This window comes from Bombus pyrosoma, linkage group LG16, assembly GCF_014825855.1.
Source record: "Bombus pyrosoma isolate SC7728 linkage group LG16, ASM1482585v1, whole genome shotgun sequence".
Taxonomy (NCBI): Eukaryota; Metazoa; Arthropoda; class Insecta; order Hymenoptera; family Apidae; genus Bombus; species Bombus pyrosoma.
This window is the reverse complement of record NC_057785.1, coordinates 4,371,186-4,388,259: the sequence shown is the minus strand read 5'-3', so window position 1 is coordinate 4,388,259 and position 17,074 is coordinate 4,371,186. Positions and strand designations below refer to the sequence as shown.

Below are 17,074 nucleotides of genomic sequence, written 5' to 3'. Positions count from 1 at the left end.
CCAGTTCTAAAGAATAATGAACAAAAAACATACTTAATGCTAAAGTACTAATATACTTCTAATATTGTACCGAACTATTGTTATTTATTTGTTTAGTATACCATGGGTGGTATTATAATACTAAAATACCATGCCATAGATATCATACTATAATTACAAAAGTTTACTTACAATAATGTACTAATACCAAATCCTTTTCCAGGTGTTCCTGTATTACCAGTAAATCCACAACAAACAATGTAACTGGCTACACTCTGAAAACGATATATTCATGAGCAAACCGATACCATGAAAAGGTCTAAACCATCATTACTATAGCTACCACCACCACCACCACCACTCTGTTGGGGGTGTATCGTCAGGGGGTTGCACGCAGGTGGGGATTCGCGATAGTGGGGTCGGTTGTCTAGGGGTGGGATAGAGGCTCGACCAAGGCGGACAGAGACGGAGGCAAGCTGAGAGAGAGCGTAGCCCCACGGAGTACCGCCACCCGTGTGTGTCGCACTAAAATGTGACTCTGGCCAGCAGCATCGGGAGCCGTGTGTGAGCGCGAGCGCGAGAGCGAGAGAGAGTCGTGTGTGCCGGAATTTTCGTTAGTTTAGAAAGCGGCAGCTACGTTTTTCTCACTTAAACAGCCGACCAGCGAGCTGACACCAAATAACACCAACCAAGCAAGAACAAAAAGTTGAGGAAGAACAGAAAAAGGGGGCAAAGACAAGAACAGAAAAAAGGCCCAATAAGGAAGGGAGGAAATCCGGCTGGACGACCGTCGTTGGTGAACCAAACATATCATAAAATATCATTTTGTCGTAGCTGCGGATCACTTAGCTGATCTGAACTAGCTAGAATAGACGAAGCTGGACTGAATGGTGAAGAAGAAGAAGAGCCAGCGTACCTAGTGCAAGGATAGGAGAGACTGATGGGTCATATCGTGCGAGTCTGATCAAATCTAGACCGATAGGCTTATAGATAGATAGATAGATAGGTATATATGTGCATTTAGAAACGGGGAGAGTGTAGCTGGTTTCGTCCTCCGTTGTATCATCGTTATCCTCGTTTGTTCGCGTTCCCCCGCTACGTGTGGCAGCACAACTGGCGTGTTACACGTCCAGGATCACTCAGCTAGTTCCGATGACCGTTTTGGATTAGTGTACCAATTCGTACCACTCCACCGTGAACTGTGATTCCTTGTGGCGTGGACGCAGAGGAGGGTGACCGCGACGACGGGGTAGACGAGACGAGGTAAGTACCTTATTCTGTCATTCTCTATTAATTGGTTGTACTCTTTGTCGAATAGTGTTGGACAGAGTTCTATAGACTTGGATCAGTCTTGGTGCTTTCTTTTTTAGAAAGATTACGAGTTCTAAGCTTCTACAAAAGCTAAGTCTTATACGAGCTTTGTCTTATGGACATCTTTCAAGTAGTTAATGGCTGCGGATGATTGAAAGGGAATGTGATAAAGTAAGACACACTTATTGGAGTAATTCTTGTCCGGCATAAGAAAGTTGGAACGTAGAGAAATGGTGTTGATAGTCTTGTTTGCTTAGCTTTGAGCTTTATATAGGATGGTCTAAGTGTCTCTAGAGGAGGATCCTGGTTTTTATATTTGTTCAGAGGCACTAAGGTTAGGGAACAAGAACACTTTAGGAATCTTCATTAAAATAAAGATAGAGATACAGTCCTAAAATCAAGGGAAGAAGGCAACTCTTAACAAATTATCTGCTACCTATTGAAAATCTTTTTAACTGTCAAGAAATTTCATAAATTTGATCACTATTCATTTTCCAATTTCATACCATTGACCCTAATCAATTCTTTACAAAACCGTCTTGAAAGACATCCACTCAGTTACAACAATTCACAATGTGTTATCACAGAGGTGATATTTCCAGGAAAGAAGCAGTCCATCGCGTGCACTGTGATCTCCTTCATGATGTCTAATTTTAGATCAGTAGTAAACAGCAGAAAAGAGAACTATTTCTTTTGCTTATGGTCCTCTCTCCATTAACTTTGACGTTCCCTTACTTTCGTAGCACGAAACTATACATATATATAATATATCATTCTGGAATAAAGAAAGCCCGTTAATTTGCGACAGGCGGCATTGCATGATCCATAAAACGGGGAGAAAGGGAATTAATTGAAGAGAAGTTTCGATTCGAATTTGGTCTGGTTGGCTGACGAGGAACGACATTTTATCCTTTTTCCTTCTTACACGTCGATGGAATGAAGCATGTCAAACTATCCTTAAGAACTGAGGCGACGGATAATAGAAGGAAGTGCAAAAGATCCAATGTTTTCCTCCCAAGGGCTAGAAACTTGTTCTTGTCATTAATTTCAGATTAATTTCTTGAGAAAGACACAGGAGAAAACCTTGTTCTGAAAAAATTTCGCTGGGTCTCTGTATTTGGCATTGAAAATCTGTGAAAAATGACTTGATATCATTTTTAGTTTCTCGGATTATAAGTCTAATGTTGAGAAAATTTAGATGACCTTCAAACATTTTTTGAGATACAGATCTCTTGGGAAAATATTATCAAAATATAGGTTTGAAGAAATATTGATAGCTTTTCTCATTAATGAGTGGAAAGTTATGGGAACAAATTATATAATTGTTAGACTTGGTCTTTTTCTTCTATAATTCTTCCATTCACAAAATTTTATGTAACTACGGACTTGGTAATATTTGGAATTTATCCTCTGTCACTTTCCTTGAACTTAAATTATTCTATTTATACAAAAAGTAATTTCTTCGCAGTCCTTGTCATGTCAAAGTAAAGCTTTGAAGTTCATTCCTATTTATTTAATTAACCTTCAAAGTTATTATCTACTTTCAATCCTAAAAAGATCTTTCAAATAAGATACCAATTAGCGTAATAATTATTTCAGTTCTGGAATCAAGTCTCCCAAGGCTAAACAATATAACAGTGCTCTTCTCCTTCGTATTCCCAGTGGAACATCTCTATGAAGGTCCTCTTCGATCTGTCCGATGTCTAGCACTCTCGTTTCCAGTAATACCTGGCAGTGACATTAAACGGCCCTGTCCAGGCTATCGTATTTCCGTGACCGATCGACCAAACAGTTAAGCCGCTCGTCGTAAGCACGAAAGACTTGTCTCGATGCGTCGGGAACGTGATAAAAATGTTGCTCTGCACGCAACAGTAGTCTCTTTACATTTTGTTTATTTCAACCGTGATCATTTCACGTTAAATGAAAAATTTCTCCATATTAATATCTAAGGAAATTATTACTCTCTTTTGGGCTTCAAATTGAAACCATGAATTGCAAAATAACATAAGTTCATCAACCAATACTTTGATAAAATCAGCTTTTTGTGCTTATCTTTTTATATATGTCAGGTTTTGTGTAGTAAATATCCAAAGGAATTATTATTCTCTTTTGGGCTTCAAGTTGAAGACATGAATTGCAAAATAGCACAAGTCCAATAATCGATATATTGAGAAAATTAGGTTTTTGTGCTTATCTCCTTAGAAGTTAGGTTTTATATGGTAAGGGTTCTTCGCTTCAATTTGTCAGAAGTAGGAGCTTATAAAGAATTTTTGCAATATTCAATTTATTGATTTTCTGTTCAGTTTTTGAGATGTCTGTGATCTTGCTGGTCTGAAACCAGGAGGCTCAAGAAGACTGGGTTATTTGGAATATAGAAGATTCATAGTGCGTGTTAAAATATAGGAGGTTTAAATCTACAATGTACAAATTATAGTGACGCAAGACTTCATTAGACGATTTAAATACAGAGACTTAGGAAATGCAAATTTAGGATATCAATCTTGCACATTTAACATATAAAGAAATTATAGTATAGGAATTCTATGCTTAGATTGTCCACAAAATCAATAACATTTACCCTATTGAAGTAGCCTGAGTTTACATTAGACATAGAGGATCCAATTTTAGATCAAGGAGAATAAAATACGGAAGGTCTAAATTTAGAATATAGAATTTCTACCTTTACCATTCAGAAATTGAAATATACAAACTGTAAGCTTAAGATGTCAACATAATCAATAGCACATTTATTCTATTAGAGTAACCTGAGTTTATATTTTTAATACATAATTAATTTAATAATTATTTATATATATATAAATAAAATAGAAACTTAAATCTAAGAATTAAAATTTAAATACAGAATACATGTAGAACTCTTGTTTTGAAACTACAACAATTTTATATAATATCCAGGAAACGATAACAAAATAATTTTATTTCCTCTATCATCCATATAATTCCCTGAAATGAAGGAAGTAGAAAGAAATATGCCACTGCCAGAACTTGGAACACAAAAACAAGAACAAATGAGGGTGGGGGGCGGCTGAGAATATTAAGTTGAAGAGAAAATTTTGCAGACTAGTTTTTCTAGAAATATCTCTTAATGATAGCTTATGCTTCTCGTTAAAAGTAAAAGAAGAGGAAAAAGGTCGATCTGAAAAAGCAACGATGAAGGAAACAGAAGTAAAAATGGAGAAAAGAGGAAGGCTTTTATCGAACGAAAGTTTGTTATATGATCGCTTGATTGCATCTGTGCATATATGCTTGTCAATTTTTTCCTGACCGTGATAAAATAGAAGAGCAAACAAAATAAAGAAGCAAATGGTCCGTGATGAGTAAATAGTGGATGACATATTCGGATCTAGTGGGAACAACAAATTGGAGTGATAAACTGGAAAGTGGGACGATAATGTAAGGATTAAATTGGTCCCTGGTCGTTTACAAAACGTGAAACATTTTCCAGCGTGAAGGACAATAGCTTTCATTGGTTGATGATCCAAATATTATGAAAGAGAAGAAATATGATGCAGAAACTGGTTTCTGTGGGATTATTTGATTTAGTGGCTTATGATAATATTGGAATACCTATATAAATTATTTGTGAATATATTATATGCATTGTACACTGCAGATCATAAGTATTAGGACACCTATTTGTTACATTGATCGGAGAACTCAACTAAATTCTATTTTAATAAGTTTTTTATATTATGAGGTATAATTAGAAAATACAAGCAATGAAAAGAATACAATTTTTATTAAATATTGTCAGGTGTTCCAATACTTATGGCTGGCGGTATATGTACAGTGAAACCATCTTTATTAGCGTTAATTATATGTTTAATACTGTTCATGCTGTATTCAAATATTTTACAACTTCTGTGGTAAATTTTCGAATACTATCGTGAGCCACTGTATTTTTTTAAATGAACGCTGGAATCCAGTGCTAACATGAAATTGCTCGAAGTATTCTACCTTGCTTCACGCGAAGCCAGCCATTGTGCGAACCTATTCCTGTTAATTGACCGACTTCTCGAGTCTGTGCGATTATTCGAGGCAGCTATTCGCCTCAGTCATTTCCGGTAATCCGTATTTTCCTTGTTTATTCAGGAACCGTGTAACTGATACCTCCTTTTCTTACTAATTAATCGTATTCCATGATTATTATCCTAATATCTGCTTCTATGGATGATTTGCCCTATACTTAAGAGAATAATCGTCGATTGTCTGAATGGCTTGTAATGGAGGGACTGATAATGTTGACTCGAGAAACGTTTAATGGATTTTCAATGGATTATTTCGAACACCAATTGCTTAAGCAATTTTATTTTTCCTAATCTAGAAATTGTTCAGTGGACTTTTCATTCTGTAATTTATAATTCGATTCTTATCTAAATTATATTTACTAAAAACATAAAGCAAAAGTTCTGTGAGAATTGTATACATAATAGTTACTTTTCTTAATCTAAAGATTCTTCTGGGGACATTTCACTTAAGCTTTTCTCAACATGAACTGTTCCTATCGCTCGATTTATATGTGAATTATAGTTATTCTCTTAAGCCATTCACATCGGAGTTCTATTTCATTGTGATTCGATTTATATATGAAATATGTTCCAAATAATTATAATCGCGCAGAAATTGAATCATAAAGAAGTGAAAATTCATCGAGGCTACTGTGAGAAGTTGACTGAAAGATTTTTTAGGTTAGGAAAAGGTAATTACACAATTCTTTTATACTTGTGGGCCGAAGTAATTTTAACAAAAAGTAGGGTTCAAGGTGGAAGGGCGGGGTTTTCAAAGAAAGCCACAAAATTCTCAATTAGGACCAGCCTAACGCTGCCTTCTGTGAATTTTTAGCAGAGTTTCTTGATTTTTATTCTTGAAAGACCGACTTCCAAGCGGGTCAAGTACGAATTCATGCGTCTGGCCGCGCACTCGTTTATCCCCATTCCTGGATTAAATATCTGGTTTCATACATATTCGGCCTATAACTTAGTTATGCTGCTTGAGATAATCATGGAATCACTACACTACTTTTTTATTTAGACCTACATCCATAACTATAAGAACGCTTCAAATAAATAACGCGTAGTGTTCCAATAATTATGGCGCAGCTGGCAAAAGGGCGATTCTATATGTAAAAATAAGTCGAAAATATACAATAAAATTTATTCAGAGCACATTTCGTTTCCGATTAAATTAATGTTCATTGATTAAATTAATTTTAGGATGTCTGACTTTATTTTGTAAGCTGTACTTCGCAAGATAAAGGTTATTAAATGGTTCTTAATGTAAAATTAACCGAAATGACAAAGAATTGAGTAACCTAACCTAACGTAATGGTAGTAGATAAAGAATTAAGAATTACCTAATACTATTAGCTTAAGTTAGGTTACTTAATTCTTAATCCTTTATCTTTTAGGTTAATAACACTTAACTTGCGAAGTATAGCTTACAAAATAAAGTTAGATGTCATAAAATTATTAATTAATTTAATTTTTCATTCCTCAAATTTTTTTAAACTTTTGTTATAACCATCCATCAGTATAATGCTTTGAGCACCTAATATTATTGTAACTTTCAATGATATACATCCGTTGAAAGTTAAGGTCTCTAGTTGCAAATTAAGTACAGTCGAATTAGAATCAAAGACTGACAGAATGAAACACGATTGAACGAATGGTAAGAGTTAGGTATTAACCACTTGTACAGAATCAGCGTTGAAGCTTTTCACGAAACTCATTGAAAGTACGTGATTCTATCAAATCAAACTTATTAAACGAAACATGTTATTGGGTGGAAAAAATACTGGTACGAACCTGATACTAATTGCTTCCACTCTAATTGCATTGATGTTGGGACCTAACCTGTTAGCTTTGCTAGGTCATAGAAGACAAAAATTATTATAAAAAATTAAGAGATAATTGTAAAATCGTTGCAAAATGGCTTCAAGCATTTAAAATTTTAATAGAACGATCTCTTATAAATCCTAAAGTATAAAAGTACAATCATTTATGGCAAATGCGATGGAAAAGTTGTAAAATACGTAGATGACGTTGACGGTACCCTGAAATACATTCAATATATTCCATCTTGTTTTCCATCTCGTCTAGAAGTAATTTGTCCTCCTCTGAAAATACGCCAGATCGAAGAAAAATAATTTTCCTTTCTAGTATTAAAAGATAAGATTTACATAATAAGATCAGTACAAATTGTGAGAAAGTTTGGGATACAATAGATCAAAGAGTGTTAATTTCTCCTTCTGATATCGATAGCACAAATAATTTCAATGCACCGACATAGCAGATCCATTAAAAGGGGATGTCCTGTATAATCAGTGGCAACGTTCGAAAGTATAGAGGAGAAAAAAACACGACGGAAAAATAGCGAAACGTTCCGGCATGAATATCAGTCGGTCGACGTGCAAACCGGAACAATCGCGTGCCACATACACTATCGGGTAAAAGTAGGAGGGCAGAGCTTAGTGCAAGCACTAAAGATCAATTTACAAAGCGCCACCGAAGCTATCTGAACGTTTTACAATATAACCTCTCCACTAAATCAATTTTACACACTTTAAATAGTTTCACGAATTTCGTAGATACATACACAGATCAAATTTCTATTTATAATGCTTTTAACGAGCACTATATACATATAGTGATTCATAAAAGTACATATATATATCTTACAACTACAATAGTTTTTTTCGGTCTTTTCTGCCTAGAGATAGGATTTGGCTTATATTTCTTTGCATTCATTCTTTATTATTCATCTGTCGTTTATCCGCTTTAACAGTTTTGCTAATTTATGAAAACCGGGTCTCTAAGTGATAAAACAGCTTTTACTGCTCGTTGAAATCTTTTCCTGTTCTTCTCTTTCATCCTTTCCTTTTTTTTAAGTTGATGATTGTGAAATTGTCGGGTGGTTGGATAATCTCCAGCAGCAGACTTCCGGTTGGATGGCTTTGCCTAGACTGCACCCATTACCACGATGAAGTAAAACGTATTTCCCATTCTCTGCGATTATTTCTCATTAATACTTTTTCGCTTCTTCCATCTGGTTGTTCTCTTGTCAGCCAGCGAATAGCCAGAGCAATTTGCTTCTAATCCGTTGTTACTCGGCTTGGAAAATTGTTGCTAGGCTTCCATCCGCTTGTTCTATATTCAGGTTTTTAATCATTCGACGAAAAATTAAGGATCAAGTAGTAAAATAACGTGTAAAACACAGGCATTGTGAAATTAATGTACAATTTTATATTAATATACTAATATATTAATATATTTATAAATTAAATATTTATATTAATATAAATATATAATTTTAAATTTACAAGTTCTATGATAAATAATATTTTTATTTTCCTTCCAAATTCTTGTAGTCTATATATTCAGAAAATAATTTTGCATATTCAGTGAAAATTTACTTGATTGTGCTGTCCTTGGTCCCAGGAAAATTGATAAAAATGAATTATATTGTGGAATTATCAGGATTGATGATAAAATAAAATCAAACTTGTTAATAAAATAAGATATTGTGGCTTAAAAATTACATAATAAGCAGAAATAAAGCGAGAAGATTAGATAGTGAGTCTTCTAAAGAATACAGATGAATGAAATTTTAAAGGAGGGAGCGTGGTAGAGCAACTGAAAGATACTCTTTGTTCTGCACAGTATGAAACAGCGTTACATCCTACACTTTTTCTCCTGAGAAACTATGACCATCTCTAGAAACTTCTACGCCCTGCCTCAGGCGTTTCCCGCCACGTTTTAATAGGTTTACTCTTTAATGCAAGTTAGATTCAATTTTTTCGCTCAACTTCCGACAAACCTGCGGTCTCGTAGCAAAAAATTGTTCCAGTGAAATTACTTCTTAACAACTCAGAAACCGTATAAATTCAGTTTAACGAGCTATTATATTGTAGATCTTTCGAGAAATCTGTTTTTTTCTCTCTTTTTCTTCGCATTTTCTCAAGAAATTGTTAATGTAGGACGCACCTGGTGCGTCATCAGTTTGGAACAATTTAAGATAAATTAATCGATTAATTTAGAATAATTTTCATTCATTCTAAATGCATTTAATCGATAAAAATGATAAAGATAAAGAGTTTGTCTAATAACGAAATAATTCTATAAGGTTCGACGATTTTTTATCGAGCCTTTCAGAAGCGAAACTGGTCAACACCACTAATTTCTAGATTCCTGAGTTTCATTATGCATATAAATAAAAAAAAAGGAACAAATGACCTAGTATAATAAATTCGTCATAGAAAATGATGTAAATAATGATAAAGACCAAGGCATATTTTAAAAAACTTGTTATCCCTATTCTCTACTTTCCAATTTTGGTGTTGATCAATGATAGCTTCTGAACGCACTACTTGACAAATTTTCAAACTCGAGTTTCTTGATAACGAGGCCTCGGACGAACAAATCTTATTGTTTCTTTTCGAATTGCCAATCAATTGTCCACAAATCGCGATATACCGTGTACATTTTCGTATCTTAATAGATTACGGCTAGGGTTAGGCAGAAATGAACTCTTTTCGACAGACTTCACATTGATTACATACAAATCTTACACAAAACACGGAAAGAATTCATCTCTGCATCTAATATATGCATTGTTATATGTGCATCTTTGCACCTTCGAATCTTTCATAAATGCAAATATTTCATACCAATATCAGTGAAGCAGCCTATGAATTTTATTCCTATTAGTCTTTCTATAATTCTTTTGTATAATAACTGTGCCACATAGTGTCAATGTTTAAAGTATACCTTCATCAGTCTTCTCCACTCGAGAGGATCTTCTTTCCCGGGTTCTTCTTTCGCACGAGGAGGCTTCCTAGTATTTCTGCCCGTTGCATTGCGGTAGATCGATGTACCAGAGTTCAGGGTTACGTTGTAAGGCCTCCTCGTCGCCAACAAAATCTGCAGTCGCACGTACACCGCGTTAATCAACGACAATGCGGTGATATTTCGTTAAGAATAATTCTTTTAATTGACGAACGACAGCTTTCCTCCCGTGGAAGCTTGAGTAGCTCGAAAATCTACTTTTCTTCTAAAATGGACTCTTTATCTGGTATTATAAAACGTGTCTGAGACGGAATCCCTCTATATATCGTCTAGGAATTTTTGAAATAGAGACTTTACTTCTTTTTGTGTCAAATTGAGATCAAATTGTGTTAAATTAGTGTTTAGTTCTGCCAAAACTGCTAAAAGACTTTTCTATTGAAATTTTCTTTGTTGGAATTTTACTAGGCCTCGATTCCTAGGGACATTTTTAACGAAACTGTTCATAGTTTGATTTAGGTAGCTTTGTTGTATGCTTGTTGCTAACTCTTTCACTAAAAACAACTGTTTTCTTTTTCATGTGGATCTCTTTTTGAATTATTTTTGTTTGACGATTCTGATATTTCGATGACAATTCTTTAAATTCAATTCTAACACTAATTATACATCTGTACAGCCTCCAGCATATTTTTGTTGCGGAACTTCGTCCACAAATTATGTAAGGTTTTGATAAATACTATTCGCCAGTTTTGGTTTCCGGTAACAGTTTCCATATCACGAAATCTCACTCGTTCCACTTTACTTCTCATTAAAAGTTTCATCATTCAAGTGCATTTTCTCAATTGTAGTGAGAATTCCTTTCATCGTAACATTATTAATAAATTTCTCTACCATTTTCTAAGCTCTATTTTGTAATTTAATATTTCGAAAATCAATTTTGATATTTAATTCCTTTTTCAAGATTCCGTTATATGGAACTTTATTGTCTTTATTTTCTTAAATTCTAATGTTTTTACCGTTTGTTATTCTTCAATTTTTTAAAATCTTCTATTTTTTTAGATTTCGAATCTTGTTTTTAAAACGAGCGAAAGGAACGAAACTTTTTCAACAGCTTGAATAGGATAGTCGAACCTAAGACCAATTGCAGACCGATTTTCCGCGGATTAAGTCTCGGCTAGAAATCGTAAGCCGATTTTCCCACGGTTTTGTAAAATTCCCGCAATCTAATTCTCCGTGGTCTCGTTTTGGACGCGTTCCAACCAGATTATCTCCCGAAACATCTGTTTGCCACCATTTCTCTTAACTCTGAGTAATTTTGATCCTAGTCTTGCCTTTGTTTTTCTTACTGAATGTCTAGAAGTTCCAAACATTTTCCATCTTCTTTTTCTCATAATTTTACTAAAGAGAATTTAGTTTTTAAAATATTTATATCCTTCCCTTTCTTATATATTTATATCCTTTAAAATATTTATATCCTTTTCTTTCATAACTTCAATTTTCCACTTTAAGCTTATCTTTCTTTATTTTCTTTTTAATATTTTTTAATGTTCTACATTTTGTATACAGTAATTTACATATTGCTCCCTCTAAACAAATAATGTATCAAGGTCAATAGCAACTTCATAGAAATCTACTAGACAAATCAAAGATATAAAAAAGGTTTCTAGATCTAGGAAAATTTCCTGGATGTACATCCTGTTTCTATTTCTGTTTGTTCATCTAGAAGTTGGTATTGGCTTTTTTCTTGAATTGAAATGGATAGATGATTAATAATTTCAAAATGAGAATTGTCGAAACATCACCTTCCCTCTACTCGTGTCGTTTTGTATATTTTATTAGATGAAACAAAATTAAAATAAAATTACAATCGTGCAGAAAGGCCAATTTTATAGAGAATTTCCGTATCTTAACGAATATGTTTAACAGGTTTATTTTTCTCCCTATACAGTCCATCTGGAATGATAGCCAACGAAGATTAGAGGAAATGAAATGAAAGTAATATTACAATCATGCAAATGAATACAGAGAATATGCGGGGAATATTTGATTTCAAACGATGATTAGGGTAAATAAAAATGTAATCATGCAGATGAATGCACCGTATAGGGAATTTTCGATGGCGATCGATTTCTAATGAAGACTAGGGAAAGTATAATGACGGTAATTAACGATTGGAAACGATAAATAGTATAGAGACCTCCAGTCTCATTGCTCGGTGGCATGCACGTGGAACTGGGTCACGTGGTAGGAGATAAAACTGTTCTTAACCAGGAAAAATCTAATTGTGAGTGAAACAAGTCACATCCGTATTCTTGATTTATTGATTAGATAGCAGCGAAGCTTCAAAGGAACCTGCGAACTAATTCTGTCGAATAATCAACGATTCCACGTGTAAAAATATAAAATTTTGATGAACCTGGCTGAAAATAGGGAAATACAAATTGATTCTCGCTCATAATTAAGTTGTAAAGAAACAGAAGCTATGAATGGACTCCTGGAATAAAATATGGAATAAAAAGACAACGATCCATTCAGGATTAGAATAACGTTGTGTCAGCTCAATATTTCATTCGCATTCGAAACCATAAATTCCAAAAAGACCACCTTTCGCCACTATGAGACATTGCTTCAGTTGTTTCCAAGTTATTTAGACTTATTTAATAACGCTTCAATTAACATAAAAACCTCACCTCTTAAGTACTTTTTAAGGGAAAAATTATTTAATGAAAAGTAGGTAATCTCAAAATTATTCAGATACGAATTTTTGTGGCAGTAGTCTGATGTAGGCCTAAAAATTTAGAAATGAAGTTACAATATAATATACATTTTTCATTTTACATTTTTCACTATTTTTGTGCAAAAATCATATGTTATTAAAGAAGACACAAAGAATCTGATGTACCTTTAAACGAAGTTCAACCATTTAGCAGCAATAATTTAATGAGATTATAGCCAAGTGGAAGCGACATTAATGCGACCATTTGTTGCAATGAGTCACGTGGAGAAAAGAGGTGCATGATCGATGACCACGATGGCCGGCGAGCGTGCGTGTCAACGTTTTCACGGTACAGCGCCGTATTTTTTGAGTGGGCTCTTCGTCCAACTATTACGCGACAATCGATTTAAATTCACTGATGAAGATAATAATCAACCGTATTAATTATCGTTGCTCGAGCAACGGTAAATTAATAAACTTTTATCGTTATCGTTAATTTTCAATTAACAAAGGCTGAACATGTTTCCCGGCTTCCTAGAAATCGTCATTTATTATTGTTCAAGAGGCGTGCGTCAATTTTAATTAGACAAGTGGGACAGTCATCTATACGATCGGTATTTCACATAACGCGACCCATTCTCAATGAACAGGTTGTACAACCGAAAGGATTGTATTAATGAACTTGTCGTTAATTATCCGATACTTTTAATTCGATAATTTCAGCTTAATTTGACTAAGAAATGGAAATGGCCCTAAAGAGAAAAAAAACTTTGTTTTTATATTAAAATGTATAAAATACAGTAAGAATAAAATTCAATATAATATAATGATTTAGAAAAATATATCGCAATGAAATAAGAACGGAATGAAATACATATCTTCGATGAATTTCCAAATTGCTAAAGTTTCGAATGTTAATGTTAATGCAATTTTACATCACGGATTATAATTCCGACGGTGATACATTTAATTTGCAGTAGTAGCGTTTTCAAGTGTATCACGAGAGGGATTAATAATAGCTCCGGTTTTATCCATTGTTTCGCAAGAAACAACGCGCAGTCGAAACAATCGAATTACATATTTCGCGCTGCCAATGGCTGACCCGCATCCTAACCTCATTTCAACGATCTATACTATACGTTCCAATCCTCTGCTCAATACACTGTCTCTACCATTTTACTGGAAATACACGGTTTGCTCGTTGGCCACGACATTGGAAAAATAGAGGGGAAAAGGTATTGAATCCAGTTGCATCACACAGTTATCGACCCTAATCGAAATGCAATTAGCGACGTTAACAGGTTTTATCCACTGTCTTCATTCTGCTTTGCTTTACACTCCTAGCTGGATGTCGATTTAATGAAATCTTCTCTTATAATCAATTTTCTCCTAAATTTGAAATATTTTCGATTGTTTAAAATAAAGCTGGAAATTTTAAAACCTATATTATTTTCTACGAGTTTCGAATCTCGATATTTATATTATGTTACGAATTTTTCAGATTTCGAAATTTATATTGCATTTGTGTTACGATTTGGTTGAATTAATGAAATGTTTTCTTGCACAAAATTTCCAATATGTTCAACACATTGCAATGAGAACTCTAATTTTAAAGTATTCTCAAAATGAAGAAATTTCCCCGATATGGGTACTACCAGGAAATGAAAACGTAAAAATACAAAGTCGCACGGCAATTAACCTAAAAAAAGTGATCCGGTAGCCGTCTGGATCCGTTTAATTAAACGTGCCCGTGTATAATCATTATGGTAGCCATGTAAATATTCATCCAGATCATTGGAAAACAAAGAATGGTCGATGTTTAACATTCGAAACAGTTAGGGACGGGAAGAAAAATCGTTGGGGTCGTTTCGTTCAATTAAACCGGTCGCTCGAAATGGTAATTGCGGCGGAACGCGATGTTTTTGACGCTGTCACGGTGAAACACGAGCGAACGTAATTGCAGTTCTGCAAAGACACCATTTTACCTGGCGCATCCTGTCGTGTACACAACTGCCTGTCCGTTAAAACGTCAGCTCTTGCAGGGTTGAAAGAAATGTGACGACTGTAATTATTGCGCGGGCAACGTATGCTGTTATTTGTTGTTGGTATCTTCCAGTTCATTAGATGCTGGTGTTTCGTGTGTCACATTGTAATTGTTTTTAATCGCTCAAAGTTCCAAATCCTCTATTATAAACCCTCTGGAGGAATTATAATGGAGCGTATCTTAGAAATTGTTCGTTCAAACTATAGCGGGAAAATGGTACATAGTAGGTTAGTAGTACGAGAGATTCACTTTATAGTACTAGTAATAGTAGTTTAGTAATACTAGGGTCTTCATAACAGTACACTAGGTCCCGGCGGAGGAACTATAATGGAGTTTATTTTGAAATTGTTTGTTTAAAATATAGTGAGAAAGTGGTAGATGGTATGTTAATTGTTAATAGTATTAGGTTCCAGAGGAGGAATAATAATGGACTGCGTCTTGGAATTGTTCATTTAAAACATAGCGAGGAAACGGTGGATAATAGATAGGTTAGCAGTAGTAGATTCCAGAAGAGGAATCATAATTGAGTTCGTCTTGGAATTGTTCATTTAAAGTACAGTAAGAGAAAATTATTAGATTAGTTTAAGGTCAGAGTAATTTCTATTTTGGTCTCATCGAGTCATTCATGAATTTCGATGCAACAGTTTGAGGTTAGGTTACTAAATTTTAGAACTTTCAATTTTATTTTGTACTTTTTACATGGTAAAGAGTACCGATGATCTTTATCATTACTTGTAAAGTATAAACCGAAATAAAAATTAATGGTTAGGTTTATATGCATAAATTATTGCATAATATGTTCATAAAACTTGTCTGCGAGTGTCTGAATACTTTTATGAGCTTGTGTATATTTCCCATGGTTGTCTTTATTTCTGTTAATAAATGGAGTGTGATAGGTTAGGTTGATACAATTTTTTGTATTGCTGATTTGAAATTGTTGATGCATTCAGAAAGTCCATTTGACAGTTAGATCAGGATGTAGAAACAGACTGGTATATCGAATTCTCGTCGCTCAAAGGCGGGGCATATCCTCGTTGGATCAGGTGCGCCGAAACCGTATGAAAACCAGGTCAAAAGAGGGCCGTGCGACGAAATTAGACCGTGGTCCTTGACGCAAAAATATTCAATTCTATTATTGTAATACACGGTATTGAAATATATTTTATTTGATTATTCATAATTGTCCAAGATTGCTCTCTTGTTTTTAAAAATATCAGGAAGAATTGTGAAACTATTTCATATTCTCTTCAAATCTCAATTCACTTTTCTTAAGCGAATGAAGCGAAATTTTATCACTTTGAATTTCTTTCCTACAGGTTTTATTCTTATTGAGAAAGGTTTCAAATATTTTGCTTTATATAACAATTGCATAACGTAACAGAGGCATTGATACGTATCTCGGAATATTTTTTGAATTTTTGAAGGCTTGAACGACTCCTATTTGCCTACGTAATATGATTGACGCTTTCGCTATGACCAACGCAATTGTTGCGTCTTTACGCGTTTTGACAAAATTACGTACAGTTAGAGAGAGCAAGGAAGCAATAGATAATGTGTTTGTACAAATATATGTGTGAAACAAATTTTTGTTTAATTTTTGTTTGCATAATCATCTAGTCTAATTATTTTTTAAATTAAAAGCACATGAAAAATGTATAATTCTATACATTAAATAATCTAAATCCAAAATTATAATATTTTGAATAAATAAATCATTTCATAACACGCTATAAACATCTGACAGAAATCTCACGGATGTAAATCTTTTCTTTTATTTGATCCTCGAGTTTGCCAACTGCAAAAGTTCTCAACTTTCAAGTCGGAAGTTTCTGTTCCATTTTTGATAAATTTATGCGGTGTTTCACGGTCGTACGCGTTTTCGTGTCAAAAGTAAAAAGATTTCTGTGCGAGTGTTTGACCCGGAAAGGCCAGGTTGAAACCGGATGCTCCAGACTTCTTGACGTTGAATTACGACTATCTATATGACTTTCGAACGACCTCCAAATTATCTTCGTGTCTGAAATCGAAATTTCATGGAAGTAGAATCGTCCATAAACGTATTAGAACGCTTGTGGTCACTTCTATCAATACATTATGTGTGCTATACGAAATACATAAAAATTTCATTAATCTTATTACGAGATTCTACCATCATGATCACATTGGATAAGCTTGAAACAAATCGGAAAATGCACGTAGAAAGTATAAGATATTTAGTGCAAA

The 17,074-nt window shown here is 34.1% G+C and overlaps 1 protein-coding gene across 2 annotated transcripts in view; it reads left to right on the top strand.

The window, feature by feature from the left end:
• The window catches only part of LOC122576569 (probable cationic amino acid transporter), a 70,851-nt gene that overhangs the window by 4,446 nt on the left and 49,331 nt on the right, over positions 1-17,074 (top strand). For both annotated transcript variants that reach the window (XM_043747054.1, XM_043747053.1), the window contains exon 3: positions 203-1,242. The gene's annotated coding sequence lies outside the window, so the exon portion shown is untranslated. The remainder of the gene's footprint in view (positions 1-202; positions 1,243-17,074) is intronic.